Raw genomic sequence first — 20924 nt, 5'->3', positions numbered from 1 at the left:
AAACTCTTGTAGGATATGTTATAGATCAGACTTGTCAAATTCATCCATTGATATGGTGTCCTTATGCCCTTTGAATCTACTCTGTGCTTTCATTTATATTTCTATTCAAATGTAGCTTTGTCAAAGAAGTTTTAAGTGTATTCTTTTGTAGGTATTTTTTAAAAAATTCCATGTAAGCAATGAAAGTAGTTTTTTTCCTTCCTTTGGAGTCAGTAATGAATAAAAAAGTGAGCTAAGAATTAACCTCAGTAGGAGGATTTTTAAATATTGAGAAAGTTTAACTAGCTCAAACCCATACAATAACTTTGTCCTGGTTTTCCTTCCTCTTATGGGTACTTAAAGAATTGAGGAAAGTATGACTCAGATTGGAGCAAATTTATTAATCCAGGAAGAAGTTTACATAAAGTCGTCTTATACCCAGAAGTAAATAAGCATAGAATTTTCTCCCACTATTTCTATTTAGATAAATATTTAGTGGCAAAATCATAACGTTTATATGGTACAGTTGGATAGTTAATATCATTTAAACCTATAAAAGTATAAAATGTTTTTGCCTCATATTAAATATTTTTTCTGGCTAGATGGAAGAGTGAGGTGACTTCAGTACTTACCACCTTAAAAGATGTTTAGCAGAACATTTATTAATTCCTTAGTTAATGTTTTAAAATTGATAGCTTTCCAGTTTAAGTTAAAGATTGTTGTGAGCTAACTATCAGAAAAAGGAAAAGCAATTAATAGGCCAGGGCTTTATTTTTCAAATTGTTTAGTCTTTCATAATATGTATACATAATTTCCTGTTATTTTTTTTTTTTCTCAGTCACTACCTTTTTCACTTTTAGAAGTCTCTGTGATTTATAATTTGATCTTTCCATGGAATGTTTTACTTTGTAAAAGATGTAGGAAGGCCTTTAGTGTAAAATGGGGAAAAACCCCATAAATTTTACTAAGTGAAAAAAAACCAGTCAGATAGAATGATACATTTTGTTCTATATCAGTATGACTTCAATGGGAATGCATGGATTGTATAGCCCAGTGTGGTGGATTGATACTGGATGGATGCCAGGTGCCCACCAAAGCTGTTCTGTCACTGCTCAGCTGGACAGGGGAGAGAAAATACAAGGAAAGGCCCATAGATCGAGCTAAGGACAGGGAGAAATCATTCAGCAGCTACTGTCCCAGGCAAAACAGACTCAACTAGGGGAAATAAGTTTAATTTATTGACAATCAAATCAGAGTAGGATAATGAGAAATAAAAAACAAATCTTAACCTTCCTCCCACCCCAGCCTTCTTTCCAGGCTTAACTTTAATCCCAATTCTCTCCCTCCTCTCTGTCAGTAGCACAGGAGGACAGGGAATGTGAGGTGCCACTCCTGCTCCAATGTGGGTCCCTTCCATGGGAGACAGTCCTCCACTACTCCAGTGTGAGTCCTTGCCATGGGGTGCAGTTCTTCACAAACTACTCCAGCATGGGTCCTTTCCATGGGATTCAGTCCTTCAGGAACAAGCTGCTCCATCATGAGTTTCCCACAGGGTCTTCATGTATGGAGAAGCTGCTTTTGGTGGGAAATCATTTGTATCCATCTTTGTGCTCAGTTTGGAATAACCTCATTCTGTTTGTTCTTCAAACTGAATGTTCATGTTGAGAACATTGAGGACACATTGTTTTCATGGTAGTGATATTTGAATAAGAAAATTTCTCTAACTTAAATTTTCTCTGTTTTTAAAAAGTTTGGGTGGAATTTGTTTAATCATTATTGGAATTAAACTGTTAAAGTTTAAGTCACCTTTGTCAAAGATGCTTTTTTTTATTCTCCAGTCTCTTACTGCCTGCATGCCATCATAAAATCCAGAGGTCCCTGTGAGGATCAGCGTGCCATGCAACATGCTGAACAGATTGCAGTAATAAATTTTCTGCTTGACAAACTTGGGATTTAACTGTGAAATCTTCAAAACACTTTTGCTTATTTCTAAGGAAGTTTGGAGCGTTATGCATGCACTTAGATTTCTCTGCTGGAAGCACTTCAAGCCAACCAATTTGCAGATTAGTGATGATTTTAGAAAAAAATTCTCAGCTGATGGGAAAGCTTGAGACAGGGCATGCAAGTCTTTAGGCATTTGACTTTCTTCTGCATAAAAAGGGAAAACTTGGAAAAGTTATAAAAAAAAAGCCTTGTTCTTTCTGAAGTTTTCTTGAAGGCTTGGAGAAAAACAGCTAGGCAATGTCGTGGCTACTTATGGATACACTTCACCATGCCACTTAAAACTTTCTTTTAATTCTTGAAGTGTGTGACAGTAAAAGACACTGTTGTATCAGTGAATGCAGGATGTATGGGAATATGGAATGACAGATATTAATGTTGCTTACTAGCTAATGGCTTTGTTTCCTTGCCTTGAATTTTATTAAATTATGAGCGTGCATATAAGCGCATGAATCAGATTTGAATATGGAAAGTATGTATTCATATTACCAACTTATTTCTCATCTGATGCCTCTTAAATTCTTCATAAGTCAAATTATTTTTTTGTCTTGGTGAACACAGAGAATGTTAGAGTGCTTGTTCACTGAATGTATGAAGTGTTTCCAGTGGTAAAGGAAATAGTTTGAGAGGTGTTTAGCAAGTCTTCTGCCCTTCTTGTGTAAAGAACCAGAAAGAACTAATTTTTTTATTTAGAAGAAGCTAATAAAATGAGATATTATGAACAATATTACTGGGAAAAACACTGAAGTAGAAGGTTAAGTGAAACTGTGTAGCACATAAATAAATATTCTGTTGTGTAAAACTTTGTAGCCGTAATTATTGGCAGCAATAATAATGTGGTGATTATTTCAAGTCAATTTCTTTTATCCTTGTCTTTTATTTCCTGATGATAAAAAATTGACTAGTAGTCAGATAAAACAGAGGCATCTGTTTTTTGCACCACACATTTCTCCTTAAAAAGCAAATAAAGGAAAATGTAACTCATAAGATGCCTTTCTTATGATATACAGCCTTAGGTTTGATATCCGTCCTTTTCATGGTGGTGTTAATTTAATGATGCTGTTGGTAAATGGTCCATTAAAAAACCCCAAACCAAACAGCACTGGCTCTTGTAAAGAGTAGTGTAAATAGGATTAAAAAGTCAGATTCATCCACACTGCATTTCCAATGACTTTAGCAACAAGCAACCAGGGAGTGTAAAATAATGACCTCTATTTCCCAGTGATTATTAGGGAATGATAGAGATGATGTAATTTAATGGGAATGTTTGAATCTTTAACAAGGGAACTTACTTAAAATAATTTTCTTCCTCTTTCACTGAATTTGCATCCTTTCTATTAAATAAGTGATATGCTATTTTATTTTAGAGATTCATATATTATTCATGCTTCCCATTAATTTGATATTGTTAGTAAACTTTATAACAAACAGAAATATACTGGGAATGAAATAAACTGCTAATTCCTTTGCCTTTCATAGGGTTATTCTATGTTGACATATGTATAGATGAACTGGTTCATGCTACTGATTTCCTTGAGATCCCCTATCAATTTGAAGCATTGAATGAGTTCTCTTGAGTGTTATCTTGCTGTAACTCCCTGATTATTTTTGAAAGTTTACTAAATCCAAAACTAAAATAGCCTCTTAATTCTTACATTCCTTGCTATTTACCCAAGTTTTTATGGGTTGCTGGCAAATGATGAATGGTCCCAGAGCTTTTCTTTCTGGCATCATGAATCTGTGAGATTCCTGACCAATATTAAACACTTCAGGGAATAGTATAAAAATTCTGAAGTAGATAGTTTTGTACTATCCTTGATGAATATTTTTCTTTATAACATCTGTCTTTTCATATCTAATAATCTTCATGCTTCAGACAGTATGTCATTTTTGTGGACTTTTTTTGTATTAACTGGATGTTCTTATTGTGGTTCTGTATTTTCCCTCACACAAGGGATCTGATACGATCTGCTTCCAGGGAAAGTATCAAAATATTCAGTTTCAAAAGCTGCACTTGAAGAAAAATAAATGGACTGTTAAAACCAACTATCCATGGAATGATTCATAAAATCAGATACTGAAGGACACAACATGTTTTTGAGCAGAATTAACCTTTTCCCTGTAATGCTAAGTGGGTTATAGATTCCATCAGAAGAATAAGCAGTCTTCTATCCACAGGTGCAGCTTATTACTCAGTTTATAAAGGGGAAAAATTATTTTGCATATACTAGCACCCTGAGACTGTAGAACATACACCTGGCATTTTGTTTTGCATTGTGTCTCTCTCAAAATTACAAAAAATAGTATGTGATAGTGTTTTGATATACTTTTTAACTGCTTTCAGTGCTCTTCACCTCTCATACAAGTTTTGGCATTTAAATTAATCTGCTTCATAGAAATCTGCCTTCAAGGAGCCTGAAAGCATATTACTAAAACTGAAGGAACAACATCACAAATGAAAGGATTTCTTTGCAATTAGGACTGGGTTTTTTTGATTGTTTCTGTTGCTCCCCCTACTTCCTCTCCCCCCATCATGATTTCTGTTTAAAATTAATTAAAGCACCTCAAAGCTGGTTTTGGTGAGTTTGATTTCTTTTCTTATATTTAGGATGACTGTAAACATCTAGCATGGACTGTACTGTCAACCTGACTTCTTTGGAAAGATTTTCTGAACTTGTGCACTAGGCTACTAATTTGGAAATACCCATTTTGAGTTTTCTATTGAACAAGGATCAGTAAATCAGTACTGAATTGTTTTATTTTGTTATAAACAGTATTTCTACCTATATTTATCTATTTATTTATGGGTTTTTTCCCTCTTTTCTTCCTCCAACTCTACTCCGGGTATACTAAACTACATATTTGATATTTATTACAGAAAAAATCCGTGTCATTGGTAAGTGAAATTCTGCAAGATAGGAAAATACTGACTTGAGAAGTTTTGTTATTTTCTTTTTACTTTTCTTTTTAGACCATCAGCTTACTGTCCTCTGACAGTCAAGCTAAGTTTTAGAAATAATTTGGAAAATTATGAAAAACAAATCACATGCCTTCATAAACCTTTTTGGTGAGCCCCCATTTTGTCTACTGGCTATATGCATTTCTGCTCAAAAAGCATTATGTAGCCTAGAAAAGATACAGAGATAGACAACAAGAAAGGCTTAACACCTAGAAGCTCAGGATGAGAAGAGACTGCAAGGAGGACTCTTTCATTAGCTTTAGTTCAAATAAATTAGATCAATGTTATTTGGAGGCCTGTGATTCATTAATTGAAATTACATCTTCTCAGCACACTTTAAAATTTTTGAGAGACCAGACCTACTAGTCCTCAGCAATAGGTTAACACTTCAGCCCTTGAAATTAGATTATTTTTTTTCTTGCTAATAGAATTGTGAGTCTTGCTTCATAAGAACTAATCAGAACAAACATTCCGAAATTACTTCAAATATGACTAAACAATTCTATCACTATAACTCTGCTTGATACCCAGTTCTCCCATTGGCTTTTATCAGAGACTCTTCTGCTCCACTTCCCTGAGCTGAGTCATTTGCAAATACCACAAGAAACGAAAGAAACATTTCAGCCTTTGTTCTTCTCTTATTCAGTGCATCACTAGGGAATTTATTTAGTATGCAGGGTAGAGATATCACTGCCAAATCTCTATGTCCCCACTAGCGTAAATTTTTCATGCCTGGAAGTGGAAAGCAAATGTCTGTGAAGGTCTACCTCAAAGAGCCCAAAAGAGTAGTTACTTTGCTAGAAGAAACCAGATCTGCAACATTTAAGGACCCCGGTGCCTCAGAGTGCAGAAATTGGTGGTTGCTACCTCCCTTTATACTGTAAATTGCTCCTGGAAGTCTTTGGACATGTCATGGATACATCCTAGTGTTGGAGAACTTAGTAGAGTATCTTCAGCCTCACAAAAAGTGTAGAAAGCACATCTGCAATGTGATCCTTTGGCATGTTCTTGTTAGGGACAACTCATGATGCAGCTTTTCCCCCTTGCCGTGTCTTGAGCTAGAAGGAATCCGGTTTGCTATCTTTCCTTGCACCACTTATGTACAAAAATACACATGTTCAGTGAATGTTTCTTAGCATTTGTGCTCAATTAAAAAAAAATAAAATACAGAGTAGTAAAAGTAAACAGCTCATGTTTTGTTATCATTAATGTAGTGTAATATATAACATCTGTATGTGTTTCTGACCTTTTCCCAAATAAAGAACACATACTAGGGCAGACAATTTGGAGATAAAATTATGGGTCCTCTTAGCACAGGGCATTAACTGACTCTTCCAGATAACACTGCATCAGCTTCTGTAATTTTACTAGATAATAATATATATCAGTGTACGTTGCTTTTTAGTTTTACACTCTTATAATTTTCATTATTTAAAATAATTTGTTCCATTATTTTTGTGGAAATGAAGAAAAAGTGAAGTCATCCTAGGACATTTGATATGATAATTTTTATAAGATCAAACTGATCTCAGTTGAAACTAGTTACAGTTAGTCCCTCTCACATCCCTGTAACTACCACCCTTTAGGACTGAAAATATAGGTCCATGTGTTTTTTAACTTTGCAGAAGGTACTTCTGGAATCATTTTGCTATTACTGAGTAATGCTGTTAATTCAGAATATGCTCAGAGTTTTATGATAATGAAGTCAACAGAGAGCCTACTGTTCATGTTTTGCACTGTGTTACTTAGCAGCTTTAAGTTTTTCTTTTTCTTTTGAAAATGTGAATTGTTTCCTAATGCTATGAATGTCCACAATGCAGAACCATAGCTTATGCAGAGCCTTTTGCACCATCCTGCTAAGCTTGGACCTAGATAATTTCATTGTCTTGTAAACCAATTGAGGAGGAAAGCAGTCTGACTGTTTTTTGGGACAATCTTTGCTGTTTTCCAAGATAGTTGTCATGGAACTGAATTGTGGCATAATTATTTTCTTGTAGCAAACAATTTTTGTCAGAGGTGTAAAAATGTAGACCTGTCATGTTGATTTCTACTGTTGTGTTAGTTGGTAGCTGGCATCAAACAGAGTGGACTTGTATGTCTTGATGGGGCCAAGAGGCTGCGAGTAGGACCTGGGACAATTGTTCAGAGGAAAGAAAAGGGGAGCAGAGATAAGGGGATTCACTAGCTCTGGTCCTTGTTTACAACACTTCTAAAAATTCATGTACATTCATTAACGATCTTACACAAACAGTGTACCCAGTCTTAAGAATGCCTTGATAACTAGTGTCCTAATAGTATTTACTCTTCAGTTTTATGAAGAGAATAGAAATGAAGAAAATCCATTTAATTTTAAAATACAGTGTGTGTTGCAGGAGTACTACATTGTAGAGTAACGTAATTGATTCAGTTAACTATTACAATTTCTCCTGCTTTCTAAATTCAAGGTGCTTGTATTTGTATTTACCTCCATATGGTTATAGAATTATCACAATCACAGAATATGCTGAGTTGGAAGGGACCCACAAGGAACATCAAGTCCAACCCTTAGCTCTACAAAGTACTATCCCCAAGAGTTACAACATGTGCCTGAGAGTATCATCCAAATACTTCCCTGTCAGGCTTGGTGCTGTGACCACTTCCCTGGGGACCCTGTTCCAATGCCCAACCACCCTCTGGGTAAAGAACCTTTTTCTAATATCCAGCCTAAACCTCCCCTGACACAAGTTTAGGCCATTTCCTTGACTTCTGTCACTGGTCACCAAAGGGCAAGATCAGTGCCTGCCCCTCTTCTTCCTCATGGGCATGATGGCAACCACTAGTCCAGGTTGATCAGGGCCCCATCCAGCTTGGCCTTGAACACTTCCAAAGATGGGGCATCCACAGCTTCTCAGGGCAACCTGTTCCAGTGTCTCACCACCCTCATAGTAAAGAATTTCTTCCTAATAGCTAAGCTAAACCTACCCTCTTTCACTTTAAAGCCATTCCCCCTTGTCCTGTCACTACATGTCCTTGTAAAACATCCCTCTCCAGCTTTACCTTGCAGCATTTTTCAGTGAGACCATTTACAAAATGAGATTGCTTGCCATTCCCGATCGTGAAGAGTATCACGGAGAGAGAGAAACATGAAATGCTCTCTTAAAAGTACAAAATGAAGGGTTAGTTGGAAAACCTCTTGCTACTTCTCAATTTATAACTCTAATTTGTTCTCAATTTCATATGCTCATTCAATTCATGCATGTGTTTCACTGCATGTAATCTCACCTTACATGACAGCAACTTCCCAAAATTTTGAGAAGCGTTTAGTGAGTAACACGGCTGGAAGGAGTTTATTTTAATGGTGTTTTAGTCTTCACAGAAATGCGTGTAGTTGCTATTTCAGACTGTAGATGCTTTTCCTTTCAACACAGTCACTAACCAAATGTCTTCTCAGATGACTGTTAACAGAGAAAAGAGAAAGATGTTTTCATTACTAAATGAGTATTTTAAAGGAACCCTATTTTTGCTGGATCAGCCAACTTTACAGCCTTAAAGTTTTATGCATTTATTTTGTGACTACAGAGGGAGGGGATGGAGTTGCTCATAGCAGAGGATATGTGCTGTACCCAATACTAGCCTGTAATAATGTCAGAACATGCTGTCAGAACATGAGACATGCTACAGCTTTCTGAATTTTTTTTAGTGGATTGTGAATTTATCTGCAGTTCTCCCAGTAATATGAGAAAAGATACTTTGTTCCTACAAATTACTTATTTTTTAATTTTTCTTCATTTAGTCTGATCTCCGGAGTAGTTTGAAATCCCTGTATTTGTTGTTCTTATTTGGTGTCCTGGGAAATGTGATTAAAACCAGATAACAACACAAGCACTATATGTACCAAAGGGTGTGTAGAAACAAATATGCCTTTATTTAAACCAAATAAACACCAACAAAACCCCCTACCTTTTCCCAAGAAAGCAAAATATTCTCCCTTGGGCAATCTGTGTAATCTGCATGGGCCCATAGCTGTGTTACACACAAAGTTGTTTTATTTGAAGTATTCTCATAAGGATGTTGTCTTAATATTTGCAGAACACTTAGGTTGCTTTTATTATTCTTTCCAAATGTCTGTAAAAGCTCTAGTTATTGTTACTTGGACAGATTTTCTTGGATGAATCTTCTGGAGCAAGTGCTTTTGCTTTGAACTAAGACTGAAACAGATTAACAGTTTTGTCTGGTTTTTTGGCAGCAGTGCCAGTTTATTATGTACCCACTTCAGAGAACTGACCTGGCTAAAAGCAAAACAAACAAAATATTTACTAGTTATTTTTCAACCACATTGTGACAGGCTGTTTCAATGTCACATCAATAGAGGACAAAATATATAGTCAAAAATAGGATGAAGAAGCAATGCAAGATCAGCAAACTCTGCTTAAGCTATCATGGCCACCAAAACAAATGCCTGCAAATCTACCTCTTGATGTAATGTTTGTTGCAGTCCCACTATTATGACTAGTTGTGGTCAGGGAAAGAGGTTATTTTTCTGGGAGTAACAGGAAATTATAGTAGAAATCTGGAAGCCATGATCATATGGTACTGCAGAAAGTTTTGAATGGTGGGGCCACAGATTCTGGCAGCCTTGAAGATTAGAATTGCGAGAGATGCTTCTTTGGTTATCTAATCTTTAGTAAAAGGCTACCTTTAAAGAAAGCGTGCTAGCCCTTTCTCTCCCCTAAGCCAGTTCTTACACTTTTTATAAGCTAAATAAGAGCTTTCTAAATTGATCTTTTTATTAGTCACATTTCCGTGAGAGCAGAAAAAAAAGGTGAAGAAATCTGTGCCTGATACTATTTCTAGACCTTTTACTGTAAATGTCTTGTCATGGCATGTGTCATCTCATGTCCTGAATCACTTTTTTAATTTTGTGTGCTTTCCCAACATGCTCATTTTGAATTTTCACCACTGACAACTGGCAGAACGTTCTAATTTAAAATTCTTCATTACTTGAGCCTTAAATAACCTTTGAACATTCTTGTGTGTCAGGTATCAATAAAACTTTGTGTGTATGCAGCTATAAAATTAAATTTTTTCTATATTTCATATATTGTGTTTTCCTACTAGTTTATTTATCATTATGCCAGTTTTTTTAAAGGAACATCATAACCTTTTCCAGTGGTTGTAAGGAATTAGCTTGAACATCTGCACTGCATGTTTCTAATTTAATCTTTACATTTTGGTTGGGATACCAGAGTGCTATACACAGAGAGTTAATGCTGTCAATAGCATGCATATGTTGAAAGAGTTATTATGGATCCTGTACCTGTAAAAGTTCCTTTATCTCTGGGTAGTTCAAATCTGTGGCTAACCTACATTTCTTCAGAAAATATCTTAAATCTTCATACACGTGCCTTTGTTTCCTGAAAGGATACATACTTCCAGTTTCAGCGTTAACAGTTCCTGGGCATAGTACCATTACAAACAGCTCAGCTGATTTTGGCTTTATGCCTGGATGTGTTCATTCATGAAGTAGTTGTTAAAGCAAAATACAACTTCTAATTACATTAATCTCTTTGAATAGCTAGTTTCCTCAGCACTAACTTTTTCTTCTTTTTAATTTTTTTTTTTACAATGATTTTTGGGGATTGGTTTTGTTGGTACTAGAGAGATAACAAATAGTAGATAGTTTGGTTACTGTCATGGCTCTTCTATCAAGGACCAAAGCCTCGAACTGTCAGACTGTCTTTCTCAGTGTTTTATTTCACAGCAGCTGCCCAATATAATGCAAAGTGATTCCTAATAGTAGTAGATAGTGGAACTGTTAACACCACTTTTGAAGTTACTGGAATTGACCTATGGAGACCTACAGTGTCTGTGAAGGTGAAAATTAATTTTCATACTGGAAGGCAGCATCCAGTGGTTACAAATAGTGCAGGGCCAGCTGTACTACTAGTACAATTCTGCCTGGCTTTGCTAAGAGCAGCAGACAGGTATTACGTGACTGCTTACAGTTGCCTAGTCCCCATAGCCACCACTTAGCCACAGAACTTCACATAGAATTGGTTGCATGGACTGCTAAAAGTGTAGATCAATAATTAAGACCTCTTTCAGTTTGAACTTATTTCAAAGTTCACCTTACTTCTGAATTTATCACTCTTTGATTTGAAACTTTTGTTTCTTTGTCTGAGAAGTGTGAATGCTGCTACATCATCTAGCTAAGAAGAGATAATCATCTGAGAGGAAGAATTTCGGAGAGAATTTAGGCTGACTGTCAGGAAAACTTCCTCAGGATGAACTGCCTTATGAAATACTTTGCCAAGGAAAATAGACATATATAAGGCACAAACTGACATTAAGCCAAGTGTTGGAAAATGTAGTGTAGAAACAAAGTAAGCATTTTATATTACTCAGTGACCATGCATCCTTCTTAGCCTGGAGCATGGTTAATCAGATTGTCATTAATTATTGTTCATTAAGTTATTTCAAAGGTGTCCATCATGATAATGGTCTGAGAATATGGTATATTTCTCAAGAAGACTTCCACATTATTTTTTGACGTAGGGGTTAAGGGGAAAACAGGTAACAGTCAGAAGTTGGACAGTCTCTAACAGATCTGCTTTTCCAGTTGAATTTTGGAGTAACATCATTAGCCATGACATTTTTCCCAAGAGCATTTTGTGTGAGTCTCTAAACAGATTGATTTCAGTATTTAGAAAGCTAAATTTCTATGGAGAGCTCTGTAGCTGGTCATTTTTATTGTTCAATTATTTGAAGAAAATCAGACAAAGGACCCACTATGTCAATTGTAAACATTTCTGGCAATTTGAAAAATTTAAAAGAAAATCCTCACTCTAGTAAACATTTGTGCCAACATCTTGGCTTGCTTGTTGTTTAGCCATTGGCTTATTTTTATCCCTCACTGCTAAACTCATTTTGTTTGTTCCACTTTAAATTTTGAAGTGTTTGTTCTTACTTCGGACTCAGAAGTTGTTGCTTATGACATTCGGGAAATCAAACTCTTAAATCTGTCACTAAAGAACAGCTTGTCTATCTACCTTAGCGTTTCCAGCTTCGGTCTAGGAAAAATGAACCTGCACTCTGACTTTCTGTTTTTTTGAGGAAAGTATATTTAAAGTCAGTTTCAGGAATTCTGACAAATGAAGCTATTCAAAATAAATGTTGTGATGAGTCTGACAGCTCAGCATCCCTTAAGGAATAATGTGTGGTAATTAAATAATGTTGGGTTTCCTTTTCATAGTAAGTTAGAAAGTTCTTACTTTGATTAGTTAAGTGATTATTTATTCTTTTATTGATTTCCAACTTTCTCTTCACATCCTAATGGACTTCCAAAGAAGGCCTGTTTGGGGTCCATTCACTCCACTATGGAGAGTTTTTGTTGACATCTGCACAGTGGGAAAAACAGACCTGGCCACAAAATTTACATATCAGGATCTGGAAAAGCAAAGAGACAAAGTAATAGAACTGATTTGAGGTGATTGTTAAGTAGATTTAACAACCAGATTGAAAATGTCTTGGAAGATTTAAAATAAGGTCTTCGTAAAGTAAAGCTTGTTGCTTATTTTCTAAGATTTGTCTTAATCAGATAATTTGTCTTAATCAGATAATTTCTGTAACTGTTAATGCATTGAATTTTTAAAAAAAAAAGTTTAAAAAGCCATAGAAACTCTCCACAAAAGCAGAGATTCCTTCACTTCTCCACTTCTTAAATTGAAGATTTCCCCCTAGTAGAAGAAGATTTTGTTCTGTCATGTTTACTTTTTCCTTCATGGAAAAAAAAATATTTTGTGTGATAAATGTTTAAGATGTGAAGGATACTTGTAATATGTTAAAACATATACATTTACCAGAGTACTCAATAAAATAGTTTACTATTAAAAATGTTGTGCAGCGTGGGTGTACTTGAATTATGGATCAGTTTTTTTCTTAATTAGTTCTCTACTCCAATTATGCTGTTTCCTGTGTTTATGTAGCCATTTCCCACTTGATAATATGTAATGTAAACATTCAAGCTGAGAAATTTTTTTTATTTTTTGGAAAGCCATAAAGGGAGGTAAAAACAGGAAAGTGTTCTTCTACTGGCTATGTGAAATTACATTCTCAAGCTCTCTTTTGCTTTCAGTATGACTTGAACTCAGCCTAGTCAGAGACATACACTGTTTGTATTAATGTTAGTGATAAAAAGATAAATACCCAAACTTGTAAGTACATGACTGAACTGGTTTTCCTTCGATGTGATTGTATTTGTGATTACTTTATCTTTTACAGTTTTCACTGAGTTTAAGTCCATGGAGTAAGCCATAAAAAAAAAAAAATGATATCTCTTATTGGGTAGTTAGCTACCTACCATGACTGTATCCATTGCTAATTTATGTCTTGTCTTCTAAATATTTTCAGGGTTTTGCTGAAGAAAAAAGGGGGGAAAACCCAAACTGTTGTTTTGGCTTGGTTTGTTTTTTTGTTGTGGTTTATTTTGTTTTGCTTCTTTGTTTGTTGTTTGTTTGTTGTTTGTTTTTAATTTAACAACAGGTAGTTTTCCTCCTGTAGGAAGAAAAGGGTGTAGCCATTTAGTTATAAAGCCTTAGTCCAGCTTCAGTCATATTTGAATTTGTGCGTAGATCAGAAAAAGTTAAATGCATTCTTTTAGCACTTTATAAAATGGTCCCAGCTATATAGAAAATAATTTTGCTGATGCAACTAAGCAGCAAGGCTACGAGATAAGAGTGACTAAGAGAGAGAAAAGGCTGAAAGAAAATATAACAATTTCCAGTTCATGTTGTTAGTGACAGCAGCAACAACGATTCACTGAACTCTTACCCTCTGAAGGGAAAACAGGAATACAGGACAGAGAAATCAGAAGTTCTTTGAAGTATCTCCTTTTGCAGTGAAAGAGTAGGTGGCATGCATGGCCTTTGTTATGTGAAAAGATTTTTAGGGAAAAGAAAGCACTAGCATATTCTGAAAAGAAAAGGAAGCACAGGAGATACAAAAATGGAGCCTAGGTGCAGAAAATTTGTCCCAGTATGTTATCTTCTAGCAGGCTTTTACAATAAATTACAAAGTGTCAGTTGGGTTTTTTTCCTTTTTAATTTATTGGCCATTGTCCCCTGTTAATATATCTAAAACTCATGTGGGGGTGAGATGTGAATATTTTTCATATAAATGAAAAATATTGGAGGACACACTTTAATGTACAGTGCTTTCTGCGTTTGAATTTTACTTTACAATAATCAATGCTTTTAGTGTGCAGGTACTCATAAGCAGCCAGGTTCTTTGTAGCGTCTGCTCACTGCTCCTGCTCTTTTGGGAAGTGGCTAGGTGTAGGTGTGCTTGGTGCTGCAAGGTCCTTCACTGCCTGTTCAGGAAAACATGTTTGGTAATGGTTAACATCACATTAGGATAAGTCAGTGTAGTTAAACCCACAAATCAAGGAAGTGAGTTAAGAAAAACTGGTTCATGCATTTTGGCTTCTGATTTCTGAGCACACTGAAGATGAGACACTTCAGTCCTTCTTAAGACTCTTTTCTTAGAACTTAGGACTTTTATTATCTGTACCTAGAACAGGAATTTTCTTAAACATATTCATATGAGAGTTTTCTACTGGATCAACACATCTTAGAGTCTGATCATAAATGTATTTTACCTTCTGGTTGGCCAAGGACTGTTTTCAAGTGATCTTTTTCTTCTGTGAATTATGGGTAACTATAGACTATCCTTGCAATTGATCATTTTAAACATCTTACCCTTCAAGTTTTTGAGGTTAACTTTTGTAGCTGAGCTGAAGGAGTGACTGCAAATCCCTCTGTAGACACTGCTCAGGCACATTTGGTGTTTTCACAGTGAGTTCAGGTGTCTAGTTTTGGTATTGTTTTTGAATGCTAGGAATCTTGAGTTCTGCTTTTTGCCTTTAGCACCCAAGAGGAGGGATGTTATTTACAAGAAGGGTAGTTCATGCTATGTGAACCCTCCAGCTGTTAAAGATTACTGACTCATGGAGCCAGGCTTGTAGCTTGTTGCATTTGTTCAAAACTCAGTGTTTAAAACTGTGTTACAATGAAAATTTTTTAAAATTGATCTAGGTGCCTTTTAGATGTGCAGCTGTGGCCTGAGAACCTGAATTAAAGATTGCTTAATAATGGTAGTGTTACAGGAATTCAGTTTACAATTCTGTTGATCCATAAGATGCTTGAAGTAGATGTGACATTCTTTTTTTTAGATTGGATCAACGGTGCTGTCAGTAGCAAAACATAAATATTTTATGCTGTCACTAAGGTAGTAGTCCTCTCAATTCCAGCAGAGTTTTCTGAGCAACCCTGAATAGTTCTTATATACTTCCCTGCACATAACCACTACATTCAGGAGTCACCAACACTTTAAATTTTTCTCAGAAGCTAAGAGGGAGCAGGTAAAGAGGGTTTGAGCATTGCAAAATTCTATCAGACTTCACATAGCATCTCCCAGAATCTATCTAGGAGATGAGAAGGTCTGAATAGCCATTGTGAGCTCCACAGTTGGTAGAGAAGGATGACATCCTAAGTTTCACTATCAGTGCATGGATGCTACAGGTTTATTCCTCTGCTGCTGTTGAAGAAGCTGGGAGCAGCAGTTGATGCAGTAAGAGTGGCAGGCTGGAACTGGCTTGTGCAAGCGCTGTTAGTAATTCAACAAAGTACTTTTCCTTGCATGTACTTCAGCAAAGTTCAAGCAGCACTTCCACCCTCCAAACTTTTATTGCTAATGAGGGCTCTTTATTGAAATCCGTTTCTTGGCAAGGCACATTGTGAGAAGAATGAAGTCAATTTTGTTAAAAGTTACTGTGGGAGAGCAGAAGCAGCATCGTTAAACCCGTGTCTGGACAATTCCCTTGATACCATTCTTTGCATCTTAATTTTCCCATGAAGCCTAATTTATAACATGCCAGTGTTTACATCTTTATTCAGTACTTGTAATACTTGATATAGGGTTTGACATTTGGAGTAGAGACTTGACACATGAGAGGAGCTGTGGAATTACTTTTATTATTTTATTCAGGCTACCGAGGGGGAAAGCGAGAAGTTAAATTTTAAACCTAATAATTTTTGTATGATATTAGTGTTTGAATTTTTACCTCTGTCACTTCAACTACATTATAAAGCATAACTTATCTGAATTTGTTTGGGCCCCTTTCGTACACAGATGTTTCTTCTGGGGAGTATCCAATGTTTCAACAAACATAGGACTCCTTTGCCAGTTTGTATGCTGTGAGTGGGAGAGGAGAGAGAAGTTATGTGCTTGCTCTGCAAATGCTTTCACATCTAAAAGATCTAATTTCCCTCCGTTTAACACATGTAACTGGTCTGTGTTTATTAATGCTCATAAAACTAGCCATACCCTTTTATATTTCATCTGGATTTTTTTGTCTTGATACTAACCTCTGGTAATAATAATAATCTCAAGATTATTATGTATTACTAGGACAATCTCCTTTTTATTTCTCAGAATTCTTATCAACTGCTGTTTTTCATTTCTCCATTTCCTTGTTTGTCGTAAAATATTTTGTGTTGCTTTTCCTGAAGGCTGTTTTCATTTGCATTCATATTATTTGTAGATTGTAACATCTAAAAGTATCTATTTTGTTATGTAATCTCTTACTTTAAAAGACGTTATAAGTGTAAATTTTTGGTATGAGAATTTTATAAAAGAGTGAATATATTTTAAACATCTGGTGAAAACTTAGACATTTTTGAAGGGTACCATAATATGATTTTCCTATTGTAATCTAAGTTTATAAAATACTAATGAATATGATGGCAGCAGGGAAAGATACAGTTTGGTCTTATTTGGATCAAATAATTGAGGTATTTAACCTATCTCTTCTTTCAGTTATCTAAAGAGAATTAAATCAAGCAGTCTTTGAGATTTGCAATAAAATAAAGAATTATGAGAAAATAAGAGAATATCTGACTTTTTACATTCACATGTGCATATAAATGGAACATGACTGTTTTCAGTAATCTATTAAGTTTGTAGCAATTTCACTTCAGTAGTTCACAGTGCTCGAAAGGCGTCTGATATTCCTCCTAGAATAAACCTGCTTTTTGTATGCAGATCACATTGTATTATATGGTGTAAATAATTTTTAATTAGTGTATCTCATTGCCACTACTTGATATCAGAGGCAGTTTTTGTCACTGGCTATGTGGAAAGTTTGTAGCCTCTGACTTTACTGCTACTTGGAGTGACTGATAATATGAATCTGCTCCACTTTCTTAACTCAGTAGGACAGTTTGAGCATCAGCTTTTAAAATATAAGTTTGGTTTGCCAAACCAGACCATTTAGTAGAAGATGATTATAGTAAATGCAATTTCTGTTCCACATACAAATGGGAGGAATTGAGTAGCTTCTTATTGGTGCTCTTTAAAGTTGTACTTGAAGTGTTAGTGATCCAACAATGCCCAAGAATCTTGTGTTTATGACCAAAACATATTACCATACAAACATTAAACTTAAGCGCTGGAAAATAACAACAATTCTGGGAGTTTAAATATAATGATATCTTCTCTTCATAAGGCAACAAAGATGTATTAAGCTTACTGCATATTCTCAAATGTGTAATTTAAAACAGATGGAATGAAAATTTAGCTTTTCCCTCCAGAGGCATCACAGGCAATGAATGCATTGAGTGAACAAGATAATTAAAGGGAAATAGCATTTAAAATAAATATTAAATGAATGTGTTGATAATATATTTTATGTAGATATGGCAAACACCATTTTTGCATCTTTAAAACCTTTAATATATGGAAATTTTGTGGCTCAGTTTACTCTCTTTTCCCTTCAATGGTAAGTTCAGTCATAAATAACCTACCTTGTTATGCAAAAGAAGAACTGTTGAGATGCATTTGAAACTTGCTGCAGTAAATTCATGGAGCAGGTATTCTTATCTAAGTGCCTTTTTACCCTTTCTTATGTGTCTTGTCATTCACTGAGCAGTGTCTACAATCAGTCTGGTCTTGCAGTCACTGAGAATTGTTTCTTATGGTTGCAGTTCATGAAGAGGTAAACAAATCATTAAGAAAAATAACTGTAAGATGCTTGAAGTAATTTGTAAGACCTTGCATCCTGTATAGTTCTGTTAAATATTTGTTCTGTTGGGAACTTATCCTGTGCTTTTGTAAGACATTGCCATTGGGTAACATAATGATGTTCAGATGTTTCTGAAGCAGAGAGTCAGATGGTGGAAGCTTCTGTCTTCTGCAGATCCATTTTTTTCCTGTTGGTTTCCACGCTCAGTTTCAGCAAGCTCCCTGTATGAGCCTTGTCTCTGTCAGACACCAATTAGCTGCCATGTTCCAAAGTCAACAGGTGAATCTGGTGTCTTAATACCCACTAATGACAGAAAGTGTGAGTAGTGGAGGCAGCATGCTACCAGGGATTATAGAGCAGAATGCTTATTTCTAAGGCTGAATGAAGCCCCATCTAAAAGAGAAATGACAGGTAAAATAACCTAGATCAGATGAGAAGTTCTGATTATATACCTGTTTCAGCACTCCACACATTATTGGTTGGTGATAGCTGTAATGACCTAATACAATTAAATCTAACCCTGTTTAGAATGATGTTAGAGTGGATTTTTTTTTTCTTTAAATTCTGAAGCAAGTAATTTGTTACACTCTTTCACTGATTTCAGTACTTTGTTAATTTATTCCTTATCAATTTGGGACTGTGACTGCATTTGTAGCTCAGCTATTCGGTTACAGGTCTGGAATGCCACATATCTTTATGAGGGTAACTCTGGACTGTGAAGTTAACGTGACAGTAACTTTTACTGAATCCTTTAATGTGTATAAGGTTTGTGATGTCTCCATTCAATCTAGCTGCTTTCTGCTGAATGGGAAGGGACTCTTTCACCCAGTCTCAGATTTCTTCAGCTTATCACACAAAACTTAAAATGGGTTTGTAATATCCCTGAGGGAGAGCAGACTTCAAGCCCAGTCACCCAGGCTTTCTCTTGCTTTGTTTTGGAAACATCTAAATAGTATTGTATTTAGCCTTTATACATCTACTCAGAATTACTTTCATGTAAGCAGATAATTACACTTGAGTTTGAATGCACACAACCTGGCAATTTCATGATGTGATGCATCTTGTCTGAATGGATCACAGGAATCCTATGCTTATTTCTCCCCACTGGTTGGGAAGGGAAGGTTATGTGACCGTATCGAGTCTGGAGACAATGGATATCTGGTGTTGAGTGACTGAGTTAATTGTTCAGTATGTCCTTGAGACTCTTTATGTTAGTATTGTTACTGAGATGGTAATGTCCTCTGTCAGATCTTGCTGTTAGCAGTGCATGAACTGATTCCTTAGGGGCCACCTGAAGTTCCCAGATTTTGTGAGGAAGCTGTTCTTTGAACTGAAATATACTTCTTTTCTTTCTCTATTTTCTTAATGCCAATCCTTAGAGTTAATATTTTTCTGTTGTTACTTGACCCTAAAGCAAATTAACCAGTATTAGTACAGAGTTGTCTCAAAGGTCCAGGCTTTTGGGGTCATTTATAATCCTTGGCTTCTGGGAGGAAGAAAGGAGCTTCTACTCCACAGTTGTTGCAGACACAGATAATATTGGTGCCGCCTTCTAAGAGAATCAAGTTGCTGTTTTCATGAGAGGTTGTACTGGACTTGGGATCTTTGAGTGCTAAAGTACCATAAATATTGTAATTTACCATATAGATTGAAATACTGCAAAAAAGGCAAGATACTTGAGAGTGATTGGGCTGTATTTGATAGGTACTTGTTGTGTTATTCCCTCCTCTTGCAGAGCAGAGGTCATCACCTTATTTAGGAGCATGTGGAAACAGCTCAAAAAGCATATGCCTCAACTTTGAGACTGCTGGGGTGTAAAATTAATGAAATGTGCTTTATATAAACACTTCATTAATGATTCATGTGCTGATGTAATGAAAGTATTTTAAACTTAATTCTTTTTCATTATATGGTGTGCTTAATAGGATAGTGGGTAGTGTAAAAATAGGAAAAAAAAAAAGAAGATAGTGTGATGAAGTATTTCTAAAATTACTTATACTCACTCATTTCTGTCAATGAGCTCACAAAATGTATTGATTGCAAACCATAACATTTTCTTCCTTGGCTGATACTCGTGAGGAACAAAGGAAACTGCCGAATGGGACAGAGACCCTGAGAGGACCTCTTGGTATTTGATATTCTTTCCAACTTGTGAGACAAGGTTGCATCTGGTTAGTGATCACAAAGATAGTCACAGTACTCTCTGCAAGGTTTGCTTGTTTTTATAATGTTCTTAGCAGTCTTCTTAGCATGACTGGAACTATTTGTTCTTTGATTTTATTAATTTATTTTCTTTATTTTTATTTCTTTTTCCCCTTCAAGTGCAGTTCTGAGAGTAGTCCTTCAATTGGCTTTCCTCAGCAAGGTTCTTGGTTTTTCTTTGTAGCATTAGCACACAAAAGGGTACAAGTACAGTCCTGGTGCTAAACATGCTTTCAAGAATGATGAAATGTTTCTTTTCCGTCTGAACTCAAGAATGTAATTTCTTTCTGTTAGTTCTGGTCTCAATTACAATTCATGTGATACTCTACAGAACTTGCCTTGTAGGTTACCTGCACTGAAGACTGGCAAAGGAAAAAGTGGAGTTCAAATTAATGTTGGTAGGCTATTAATTTTGTGAAGGGTCTAATTCACTCTGGAAGAGGAGAGTGAAAAAACTATGAAAATATGTGGGGTCTATTTGAGTGAAAGATGTGATATCTTGCAGTATGTGCAATAATACAAATTTCTACAATAGCTGATTTTAAAAAAGTGGCTTTTAAGTATTTTTTCCCCTTCTCCTTCAGTTTCTAGTTCAACAGCATGTGTCTCTTGGAATTTTCTCTTGTCTTTTTTCCTTTAAATTCTTGGAATGTCACCACAGTTAAGCATCAAGTCACAGGAAGGGCAGGAGGTCAGATTAAATGCTTGGCTGATTGTGGGATTTGA

The 20924-nt window shown here is 35.7% G+C and overlaps 1 protein-coding gene across 1 annotated transcript in view; it reads left to right on the top strand.

Moving 5' to 3' along the window:
* ARHGAP42 (Rho GTPase activating protein 42) overlaps positions 1-20924 on the top strand; it is a 147338-nt gene that overhangs the window by 53328 nt on the left and 73086 nt on the right. The gene's annotated exons all lie outside the window — the stretch shown is intronic.

Source organism: Corapipo altera, unplaced genomic scaffold (assembly GCF_003945725.1).
Source record: "Corapipo altera isolate COAL_440 unplaced genomic scaffold, ASM394572v1 0, whole genome shotgun sequence".
NCBI classification, from domain to species: Eukaryota; Metazoa; Chordata; class Aves; order Passeriformes; family Pipridae; genus Corapipo; species Corapipo altera.
The sequence above is the reverse complement of the archived record's forward strand: the minus strand, read 5'-3'. Positions and strand labels throughout refer to the sequence as shown.